Source organism: Maniola hyperantus, chromosome 22 (assembly GCF_902806685.2).
Source record: "Maniola hyperantus chromosome 22, iAphHyp1.2, whole genome shotgun sequence".
Classification (NCBI taxonomy): domain Eukaryota; kingdom Metazoa; phylum Arthropoda; class Insecta; order Lepidoptera; family Nymphalidae; genus Maniola; species Maniola hyperantus.
Window position 1 is genome coordinate 11,264,666 of NC_048557.2, and position 12,055 is coordinate 11,276,720.

At 39.6% G+C, this 12,055-nt stretch overlaps 1 protein-coding gene across 1 annotated transcript in view; it reads left to right on the forward strand.

The window, feature by feature from the left end:
* The window catches only part of LOC117992749 (uncharacterized), a 229,281-nt gene that overhangs the window by 153,400 nt on the left and 63,826 nt on the right, over positions 1–12,055 (forward strand). The gene's annotated exons all lie outside the window — the stretch shown is intronic.

The following is a 12,055-nucleotide window of genomic DNA, read 5'->3' on the forward strand; positions in this document are numbered from 1 at the left end:
TTTGTCTACGCATTTAGTCATGTTATCTCTATGAATAACACGAGAAATGCGTAGACAAAATTTTCTCGTGGGGCGCATGTAAAAAATCACGTCTATCCGACGTTTCTCCGTTGTGACGTGATTTAAGGACAAACCAACAAAGAACACTCTTTCGCATTTATAATATGGGTAGTGACAATAAGGGTACGAGGCGGAGGGAAGCCCCGCACACCCGCACGTTACCCGCGCTCGCCCGCACCGGGTTAGGGCGAGGGCTGTGCGGGTGTGCGGGGCGTTTCCTCCCTGATTGCTATCTCGACCTATCGCCTAGGTACTTGTTGGACGATGACAATGATGATGATGAATATTAATAACTAGCTGATGCCCACGACTTCGTCCGCGTGAAAATACCCGCGTGGGAACTCTTTGATTTTTCGGGATATAAAGTAGCTATATGTCACTCTCCAGTTCTTTAACTACACTCGTACCTAAAAGCGTTACGTCGATCCGTTGCTCCGTTGCGACGTGATTGAAGGACAAACCAACAAACCAAGAAACGCGTTCCCTTCCCGATTGCCATCGAGATGGTCGCGTATGTCGCGTACTATAGATAATATTATATTGATGAAATTCACGCATTGTACTCAAAATTGTGGTTTAATTTAATATGATATGACACAAGTACGACACCCATGTCGTCTTGTCACTCATGTCGTCATGTCATGACACAAGTATGACACCCATGCCGTCTTGTTCCGACACAGATGGAAATAGAAAATCAATTTCTGCTCGCAAATTGTGTTTCCATATCATGCATGTCATTACTGTTGGGAAAGGCAGTTTGAAATTAGCCTATTAGTTTCCTGTATGGAATTGACAATGCATACACCTAGCCATAGAAAGTATGCGTCATCATCATGATCAACCCATCGCCGGCTCACTACAGAGCACGCGGGTCTCCTCTCAGAGTGAGAAGGGTTTGGCCATAGTCTATAGTGGCAAAGTGCGGATTGGCAGACTTCACACACCTTTGAGAACATTATGGAGAACTCTCAGGCATGCAGCTTTCCTCACGATGTTTTCCTTCACCGTTAAAGCGAGTGATATTAAAGTACTTAAAACGCACATAGCTCCGAAAAGTTAGAGGTGCGTGCCCGGGATCGAACCCCCGACCTCCGATTAGAACACGGACGTCCTAACCACTAGGCTATCACAGCTTAGGTTAAGCTGTGATAGGTAACCTTCATTCGATTAGAATACAATAGATTTATTTTTTATTTTATTTTATTATAAAGGCACACAAAACAGGTTTCAGCTATAAATGGACCAAATAAAAATAAAAAACAATAGATTAATATCTAAGCGGTAACCCTTAATATGTGTACACAACAATTCTTAAATAAATATATGCACTAACTAACTGAAAAGATACAATTTATAAAAACACAGAAAAAAGAAATACAAGAAAATTAACTATGAAAAATATACTTAAAGTGGAGATTAATAAATGGGTAGAGATTTAAAATTTGCAAAGAGTGTGTACCTATTGCCGCTATAGGGAAGTTAGGTACAACAAATGAAAAATTCAAATTAGCCACCATGTAAATTAAAATAAAAAACCGGCCAAGTGCGAATCAGGCTCGCGCAACGAGCTCGAAAACGATAATTCCCCACCCACCCCGATTACCATCACAAACTGTCGCTTACTATAGGAAGGTAATGTGTATGTTAATCTATTCCAAATAAAATTAGATTAGGTATTCAGTACTTACATGAAACCTTCAAGGAAATTGATATTACATTGTATGAAAACATGTTTGCTGCCCAAATACTGTAATATTTGATAAATGTTTTTGGCAAATAGGTACATAATAATAATGAAATCTCATTTCTACATGAAAGTAAATATTCTAGACAAACATATTTATACATAGGCTACACAAAATTAAATCAACCTTCGCACACAGTATTTATTACTTGAAAGTATAACTAAAACAATTAGTGGGTAATACATTTAAAGAAAGAAAGACGTTTATTTATACAATTGTGCCACACATCACAACTTAAGTGGGCTCAGTTCGGTGCTTTCTACATACAAACGTAGGAGGGTAATTACTACATTATTTGATATTGTACGCTCAAAACTAAGTAATATATCGATTAATCTCGTCATTATCTAGGTTTATTGATATATGAAACATTAAAAAAAAATGTTTTAAAGTTACGAGCCTCAAAAGATTCCTATTTTAACACAAAATTTATGACAACTTTGGGCGTTAATAAATAAGATTAGGGGTATGAAAATTGTAAAGGAATTTAACATTAGACATAGTTTATTTATTCATTAGTTGAAATAACTATACTTTGTAAACATAAAGCTAGTAGTTTTTTCAAAAATACTTTTCCTAAACCCTTGATTTCGGTGAAAATCATCGTGCGTCTCACCTTTCTCATACAATGTCAAGTGAAAAGCAAATTCGATCGTACTGCGTCACCTAAAAGCTAAGAGCTGGTTATTCCAAATTAACAAACATTTAACAAATAAGGTAAGTACTAAGTAGTAGACCGGTATTATACAAGCTATTTCTTATCCATACTTCCATACTAGTCCATACCAATATTATAAATGCGAAAGTGTGTCTGTCTGTCTGTCTGTCTGTCTGTCTGCTAGCTTTTCACGGCCCATCCGTTTAACTTACTGTACGATGAAATGTTGTACTTATAGAGATACGTGATACATCACGGGGAAGGACACACTACTTTTGTAATTAGTTCCCACAGGATTTTTAAAAACTTAGATCCACGCGGACGAAGTCGCGGGCATCAGCTAGTAATATTATAAAACGAAAAGATGATGACCGCGACTTTGTCCGCTTGGATTTAGATTTTTAAAAAATCCCGTGGGAACTCTGCTTTTCCAGGATAAAAAGTTGCCCATGTCAATTTTCGGGAAGCAAGCTACCTCTGGGCTTTGTACCAAATTTCATGCCTTTGATTATCCTATAAAAAGTAGCCTATGCACGAAATCGCGGGCATCCTCTAGTAAAATAATAAACCGGCAACTTCCACAAAGGAAAACTAAGTATACTTTATAACTCGGTATATACTTAGTCAATTTAAATGCCGGCACAAAATAACAGAATTAATTAGAAACAGAGTCGGTGTCGAGTTGGTAACTTTGAACAACTTGGCAACTCGAATGTAGGGAGCGGCTATCAGTGCCTGCTACAAGCAAACTGCTGAAACTGGACCTTTCAGACAAGCTTGTAAAACTTTCTTTTCAGTACATTTGCTCGTAAATTGGCTCTTCATCATCATCATCATCATCAACCAATAGACGTCCACTGATGGACATAGGTCTCTTGTAGGGACTTCCACACGCCACGGTCTTGCGCCGCCTGGATCCAGCGGCTCCCTGCGACTCGTCTGATGTCGTCCGTCCACCTAGTGGGGGGTCTTCCAACGCAGCGTCTTTCGGTGCGAGGTCGCCATTCTAGCACCTTGGCTCTTACGACTATAATATTACCTCTTTCATAGACAGAACAGTAGGTAATAAGTTAGGTAGTTTTAGATAAAATTAAAATAAAAATATTTTTTATTCAATTAAACTTTTACAAGTATTTTTGGATCGTCAACTGCATCTACCACTGGTTCGGAATGCCTTTCCTACCGAGAAGAACCGGCAAGAAACTCGGCGGTTGCTCTTTTGAATTGATAGAATAGATAGCATCATCATCATCATCATCGTGATCAACCCATCGCTAGCTTATTACAGAGCATGGGTCTCCTCTCAGTATGAGAAGGATTGGATTGGCCCATAGTCCACCACGCTGACCAAGGGCGGATTGGCAGACACCTTTGAGAACATTATAGGGAACTCTCAGGCATGCAGGTTTCTCCTCTTTCAGGATTTTTCAAACTTCCACCTCCAAAGGGATTTTCAGAAATTCCACCCGAGTGAAGTCGGGGCGGGTGAGCTAGTGGGCAGGTATAGTATGCGTCAGGTCGAGATGGCAATCAGGGTATGAGGTGGGGGATGCCCCGCCTCATGTCACCACGCTCGCCCGCACCGGGTTTGCGTAAGGGCTGTGCGGGTGTGCGGGTCGTTCCTTCTCCGATTGCCATCTCGACCTGTCGCATACTATTAAGTACTTTTAAAAGATGCCTAGGTGCCTATATCGTGAAAAGATGCCTAGGTGCCTATATCGTGAAAAGATGCCTAGGTGCCTATATCGTGAAAAGATGCCTAGGTGCCTATATCGTGAAAAGATGCCTAGGTGCCTATATCGTGAAAAGATGCCTAGGTGCCTATATCGTGAAAAGATGCCTAGGTGCCTATATCGTGAAAAGATGCCTAGGTGCCTATATCGTGAAAAGATGCCTAGGTGCCTATATCGTGAAAAGATGCCTAGGTGCCTATATCGTGAAAAGATGCCTAGGTGCCTATATCGTGAAATGATGCCTAGGTGCCTATATCCTGAAAAGATGCCTAGGTGCCTATATCGTGAAAAGATGCCTAGGTGCCTATATCGTGAAAAGATGCCTAGGTGCCTATACCGTGAAAAGGTCCTCCGCCAATTTAGGGGATCATAATAATAAATGTTATTTGAAATGGAACCGGTCGTTGGACATTGATCGATTGCTTCCTCCATTCGCCTCCTCGTTCGACACGCTTACCTACTAACCACCTAGTAGATAACCTCAACCCATCGCCGGCTCACTACAGAGCACGGGTCTCCTCTCACAGTGAGAAGGGCTTTGGCCATAGTCCACGCTGGCCATGTGCGGATTGGTAGACTTCACACACCTTTGAAAACATTATGGAGAACTCTCAAGCATGCAGGTTTCCTCACGATGTTTTCCTTCACCGTTAAAGCAAGTGATATTTAATTAATTAAAACGCACATAACGCCGAAAAGTTAGATGTGCGTGCCCGGGATCGAACCCCCGACCTCCGATAAGAGAGCGGACATCCTAACCACTAGGCTATCACAGCTTAAGTTAAGCTGTGATAGCCTAGTGGTAGCCTAGTGATAGCCTAGTGGTAGTGGTGGCTTTCGTAGTCGGAACCCTGATTGCGCGAGGCTGACTCGCACTTGGCCGGTTTTTTAATTATGGCTCGGATATAATTTTTAATGATGTTATGAAACTTTATAATGACATGGAGCTCAGTAGGTAGGTATATTAAAACACCAAAGAGTATAAAATTAATAACCAAAAACTAGACGAGGTCGTAGTGTAGATAAAGCGAATATTGACACGCAAGCGATATCATTAATCGTCACGTGCATCGTTACGTTCAATTAAAATTATAATTTTAATTGAACGTAACGATTTTATGTCCAATCAAAATAATATTAAGTACGATGGTGATTTTTCGGATTTAATAGGAGAAAGATACCTCTGGAACACAACACGTACTCAAATCTATCATCCTAGTATTCTACGCCTGCCATACGTCACGGTACACCGGGACAAGTCCCGGTCTGAAGCGCTGTGTCCCGGTCCCGGTGGGTCCCAGACCGGGACGGTCAATAAGTTAGTTGTCCCAGTTTGGCAGTTAGGGCGTTTGTCCACTGCCAACATACTTTCGCATTTATAATCTTCTAAATATATAAAAGGAAAGGGTGACTGACTGACTGACTGACTGACTGACTGACTGATCTATCAACGCACAGCTCAAACTACTGGACGGATCGGGCTGAAATTTGGCATGCAGATAGCTGTTATGACGTAGGCATCTGCTAAGAAAGGATTTTTGCAAATTCAATCCCTAAGGGGGTGAAATAGGGATTTGAAATTTTGTGTAGTCCACGCGGACAAAGTCGCGAGCATAAGCTAGTATTAGTATAATATTAATACCTACAGATTTTTTTTCGTAAAAATATCAAAAAATATGCGATCGCTTCGCTTGCACTTTTGTTTTTCATTGTTTAATGCCCGCAGCTTCGTCCACATGAATTTAGTTGTTTAAAAGTCAAGTGGGGACTGTTTAATATTCCGGGATAAAAAGCCGTTTCCAAGTGCAGACAGACAGACTGACACTTTCGAATTTACAGTATCAGTATGCATGTACCGGTCGTTCTATTCTAATATACGGTCTGCTTATAATATTTTTGGTAATTAAAATGTTCATGTCACGAGTTTGGGCTAAAGGTTCTCTAATATATCGTTTTACCAATTCTATTACTTTTTAACAATACACCCCAGCGTGGTTGACCGCGCACGGGGCTTACCTCAGATCCGACCCTTGCTTAACTTCTCCCTAAACTCCTAATCCGAGATTTGGCTTCAAAGGCGTTCCGAAACCGCTATCCGTGTCATTGTCGGCTTAAAGCTACTCGATTATTTCGTACAACGTTATTTTTAAGGTTCCATATCTCCTAAGAATATCTCTCTGTCTGTCTGTCATCGCGTCTGTCTTTCTGTATGTCTATTATGTCTGGAAAGACAGCCAAGAGAATCAAAATCTTCAGGGTACTTCCCGTTGACCTAGGGCCTAGAATCAATGGGCAGGTAGCGTCTTATAGCACAAGTAAAAGGAAAAAAACCGTGACTTTGTGGTTACAGTACATAAATTTTTAAATGTTATTTCATGTACAATTGTATGGAACCCTTCGTGTGTGAGTCCGACTAACTCTTGACCGGTTTTTTGTTAATTGAAAGCTGAAACATTAAATTATTCAAATCCTCAGAACAAGGACTGTTAGAAGTAGCCCTAATGTGACACTTACTGTTAGAGCGAGATGACAAAATGATTATGTTTTGTCCTTATCACCGTGGCCACTTTTTTTTGTTTGTCAAAATGTATTTGTACGTGAGTATTTGACAAACAACGTGAAGTGTGTAGAAGGAATGACATTTCACAAGTAAGAAAATCTGCTTGAGCGAGATGGACTGAGGGGGCCACGCTAGTTGCATATCTGTGTCAAATCTGTGTATTTTGACTTTTGACGTCTAGGTATAGGTTATAATGTTTGTGAAGAATTATATTATTATCTATATTTTTATGTAGGTAATTATATGTATTGTTAAATAAATAGGTATACTAATTAATTTGTTTGCTAGAACCGGGACAAATATTAATTGGTCCCATGTTGTCTATTGGATAATTGGGCGAGTGAGGTTGCGGCACTAAGTTTTAATTACGTGGACTCCACGTCAACGTATTGTGCTGCAAGCACACTTAAGGGTTCTGACTTCCGACACATCGAGCTCAAAGGGAGATAATTTGGAACTTCGGGACCGTAGAGAATAAAAAAGCTGTGTAACCGCGACTGAGATAGCGATAGCCCGACGTAACGATAACGACACATACCCGACAATTACCATTGTTTAGTAGTCAATATTTGTATTAATAACTTTATGTGAAACCAAGTAAATAGCTAATGAGAAATACAATGAAGCCACGAATTCTCAAAGTTTGTTTTGCAACTAAAGTTGTATTCCTTGAAAAAAATCGGTTACACGATAAGGGACAAAAATAGGTTAGTTGCGTCTCTGTTTATCACATTAGTAACTTTATCTATGCTCTCTTTTTAGTGTGAAAGCAAACGTTCCTTTGTCTACATTTTTTACTCGGGACTTAAACCAGTAGGGCGATTGTCTAAAACCTGCATCAATCATTATTACAATCTCAATTGTTCTGATTGGCTGAATTTGTGCGATTCTTGTTGCAACAATGCATTGTAGCCAATAGTGAGCGAGCATTAACCAATCAGAGATGATTGCGATGATCGTGACATTGTAGCTGTCAAACAACCGCGGTAGGGCCACACGAGTTCCCTTTGTTTGTCTATCGCTTTTGTTTCGAATAACTCAGCGTAACTATAGTACGCGACGGGTCGAGATGGCAATCGGGATATAAGGCGCGGGGCCGACTCGCACACCCGCACGTCATCTGCACTTTCCCGCACCGGATTAGTGCGGAGATTTAAATAATCCTTTATATTGTAGTAGTTAAAAACCCTATTACAGTGTAATTGTTTAAATAATCCTTTACATTGTAATAGGATTTTTCAATAAGTTTACGTTTTATGAAAACTTTGAACTTTTTGAGAGACATCTCCAATAATATGCCCTGGAAGCTTCTTAGCCTAGAGATGGACATTATGAGTTTATTTTTATTTCTAGTGCCTATGTACATTATGACAGTCACTTTTTTTGAATTTATTTATGACGTGTTTATGGACATACAATCAAGTGGGCCGAAATTTCAAATATTATGTCTCCAAAAGCTTTCTACTGGAATTTTACTTTTTCTCTACTTTGATCGTTTTGCAAAGGTAGAGATAAAAATATCGCCGAGCCCTCCGAGGCGTGTTATTAACTTCATAGACAGGGAGTCCACCTACGAGTACCGACTACCAAGTAGTACAATTTACAGATGGACCATTTTACATAATAGCACGTCAAAAATTACGTGAAAAGCCCTTTCATAACTAATTATGTAACACTTGCTAGTTGGTTACCTTACTTAAACATTGTCTGTTTTAAATTACGAAGCAAAATTTCACAAAGTTTGTAATTTGTTAGTAATCCTGCTTTATTTGTGTGTATACGGGTACCTACATTGCATATGGTGTGAAAATTCACTTTCCAAACTGCAAAATATTAGCGCTGTTAATAATTGGGTATTTGCCTACATCCAAAAAAAATCTTATTGAGTATTAAATAGAGGATCTACCAAAATACGTAAATCCACGACCTTTATTAGTTAGTGTAATAACCACTATAAATTATCGATTAAACCAAAAAGTAAGTCTTTATGATGTGACGTCACATGCCAATATTTCATAGAATCTCGTATACTAAGAGCGCGTTTTGACGTTTGATAAAAAGTTGCTGATTTGACTAGTTGTCAAATACTGGATCCTAGTTAAATTAATGTACCTAGCAAATGATTGTAAGTTCTGTTTTAACGTAGATTTTTCATCGGTGGACTCTTGGTCCATAAGGCGGTAAATATTTGATAACGAATTTGTGTTCCTCAAAACATTTGTCATAAAATCCGCTTTGACACGACTTGGACCTTGGAAAATGCTATTTCAACTTTGGTGCTTATAAGTTACCTTCAGATACGTCGGAAGGTTTGATTTGAAAACAGATATTATTTGGTGGCTTCGGTTTCCATAAATAGAACATTTTCTGATTACTTTATTTTTCTTGCTTTGTTTTACTTAAAAATAATGACTATAAAAGGTATTTACTCGAGCGTCGTGGGGACCTATAGGACGCCAACTAGGGCCACTGTATTCAGATACAAGTTAGCCCTTGACTGCAATCTCACCTAATGGTAAGTGACGATGCAGTCTAAGGTGGGAGCGGGCTAACCTGGAAAGAGTATGGCAGTTTTTTTAAATTAAACCCATACCTTTGGTTTCTATACGGCATCGTACCGGAACGCTAAATTGCTTGGCGGCACGGCTTTGCCGGTAGGGTGGTAACTAGCCACGGCCGAAGCCTCCCACCAGACCAGACCAGAAATTTAGAAATTATAAAATTCCAAATCCCTGCCAGGAATCGAACCCGGGACCTCCCACTAATAAGACCACAGCGCTTACCACTGCGCCAGGGAGGTCGTCAAACATGCCTGAAATACACGTGTTTAAGTTAAAGGCTTATGAGCAAACTTTTCCTTTTAGTTGTTTCGTGTCGAAGCCTTTAACACTTTATTAGCATCTTGTCTCTGAGCAAAAGTCGCCGAAAATGGGAAAATATAAAATAAGAATTTCAATTTTCATAAAGTCGAGAAAGACTTTATGAATTCCAAAGATGAAATTCGATGAAATTCAGCTTTAGCTAACAGACTTGTATGCTAGTGTAGACTGTGATAGCAGTAGGTATTGTCAAGTAAAGTACCTACTTACTTTGTATCTACTGACTTATGATTTGGTATAATAAAATATTTATTATCTCCAAAATAAAAGTCAAATAAAACAACATTAAATTAAAATTTAAATAAATTAAATTAAATCTGAAACCTCATCGAGACCACCGCAGCGAGGCATGGCCAAACTAGTTGTTTGACCAACGTAGCTGCTAGCTCTCGGGTCCCCGGTTGACTCGATAACCCTTTTCGAAATTTCCTCAAAAAGGCCTCGAGCCTCCGGGCCCCACAGCCCCAAGGTGTCCACACCAAAAGGATAAAGTGATATAAAAGGAAAAAGTGACTGACTGACTGACTGATCTATCAACTGGCTCAGCTTAAACTACTGAACGGATCGAGCTGAAAGGCGTGCAGAGAGAAACAGTGTAAAAATAATCAGATTATACCTATGTTGATACTCCTACAGTAGAATCGTTCAAAGAGTTTGCTTTGCTTTGTTTGCTTTAGTTTTAAATTCTATTTCACTCTCAAGGTCTGGAGTTTTGCCTACCACAGATGATATTTCGCTTTGGTAGATGCTCTCCAAGCGTTCTTGTGTCTTCATGTAATGGCGTTCTTGTGTGTTCATGTAATGGCGTTCTTGTGTGTTCATGTAATGGCGTTCTTGTGTGTTCATGTAATGGAATAAATTCTTAGATACTACCTACTGTAGAACGCTTTGATATTTTAACGGATGCTACACGGGATTTAACGGATGCTACACGGGACATAAAGAATGTTGCAATAGACTACTCTATCGGTATTTTACAGGATATATTTCGGAGAGTGTGCCGAAGAGTTTTCGACCTGGTTCCTCCTTCACCCTTCTACTATCGTACCGCAAGACATCGCTAAGGTCTGCACCATTCCACGGATACGTACGAAGAGATTTGCCTCCTCATTTCTAATCCGAATCGCTAAGATTTGGAACACCCTTCCAGAATCAGTTTTCCCCTCCAATTACAATTTGGGTATCTTCAAGTCAAGCGTGAATAGGCATCTGCTAGGCAAGCGCGCTGAATCTTAGGCTGCATCACTTGCCACTGGTCTGGTTGAAGCCAAGCGCTGGTCTATAAATTAGCAAAAAAAAATAGGTGACCAACAAAACTAACTCGCTATTACTATTGGCGCACGGAGGAGTAAAATATGCTATTGGCGCGTGTACATTTATAAAGAGGGTTTAATAACCTTCAAATAGGAAGACCACGTTTGCCACCAAGTCAGGACACCACAGCATTTGTTTTCTTGTTTTCTCTGACACTCTCTCTCTCTAGTATTCCTCAGTGCTGCGAGTCTTGACCTCTTTCCATCAATTTTATAATGGCATTGGTAAGAGTTTTCTTGGGGGTTGTGCAAAGCAATTAAATATCACTTGCTTTGACGGTCAAGGAAATCATGTTCTCAAAGATGTGTAAAGTCTGCCAACCCGCACTGGTCCAGTGTGACAGACTATGACATAAACCTTCTATCGAGAGGAGATCCGTGCTCGGTTGCTTGCGATGGATTGATTATGATGATGATGATGATGATGAATGTCATAAATGGAAAGTTACAACCACAGATTAGAGAAGTGTTACAACCCTCAGCGATGAGGGATACGACGCAGACAGAGAAAGACTCCACGAAACGGGACTGTCCCGTTGAAAGATATTGTATGGAGTCCTTAGCATAGTGCAGAGGTGTTAGAGGTATTGCTTGCTCAAAGATTAAATTTTTCTGTCGTTTTTGCACGCGCTTCGGATTATAGAATTCGCGACTGCTGGAAATATTATAATATCTTCTAAATCTAAATATATAAAAAGAACTCATAGCTTAGGTGCCATGTATAAAATAGTATTTGCAGTCTTGTGCGTTGCTGGAACGAGCTGCAGGTCAAATTCACGTTCTTTTGTCATTTAGATAATCTTCAATTGTGTAAAATGCTTTTTTCAGGAGCATATTTTTAATAGATTTTTTAAACTTGTGCAAAGGTAAGTCCAAAATAGTTTGCGGGATTTTATTATAAAAGGTAATACCCATACTCACAAATGACTTTTGGACTTTCCTGAGGCGGAAGGTAGGAGCTGCAAGCTTGTCTTTGTTTCTAGTTAGCCTATTGTGTAGATCACCTATTTTCTTGTAACTAAGAATATTTTGTCTTACAAAAATGATGTTATTATAAATAATATATTGAGAGGCTACAGTAAGGATATCTATTTCCTTAAATTT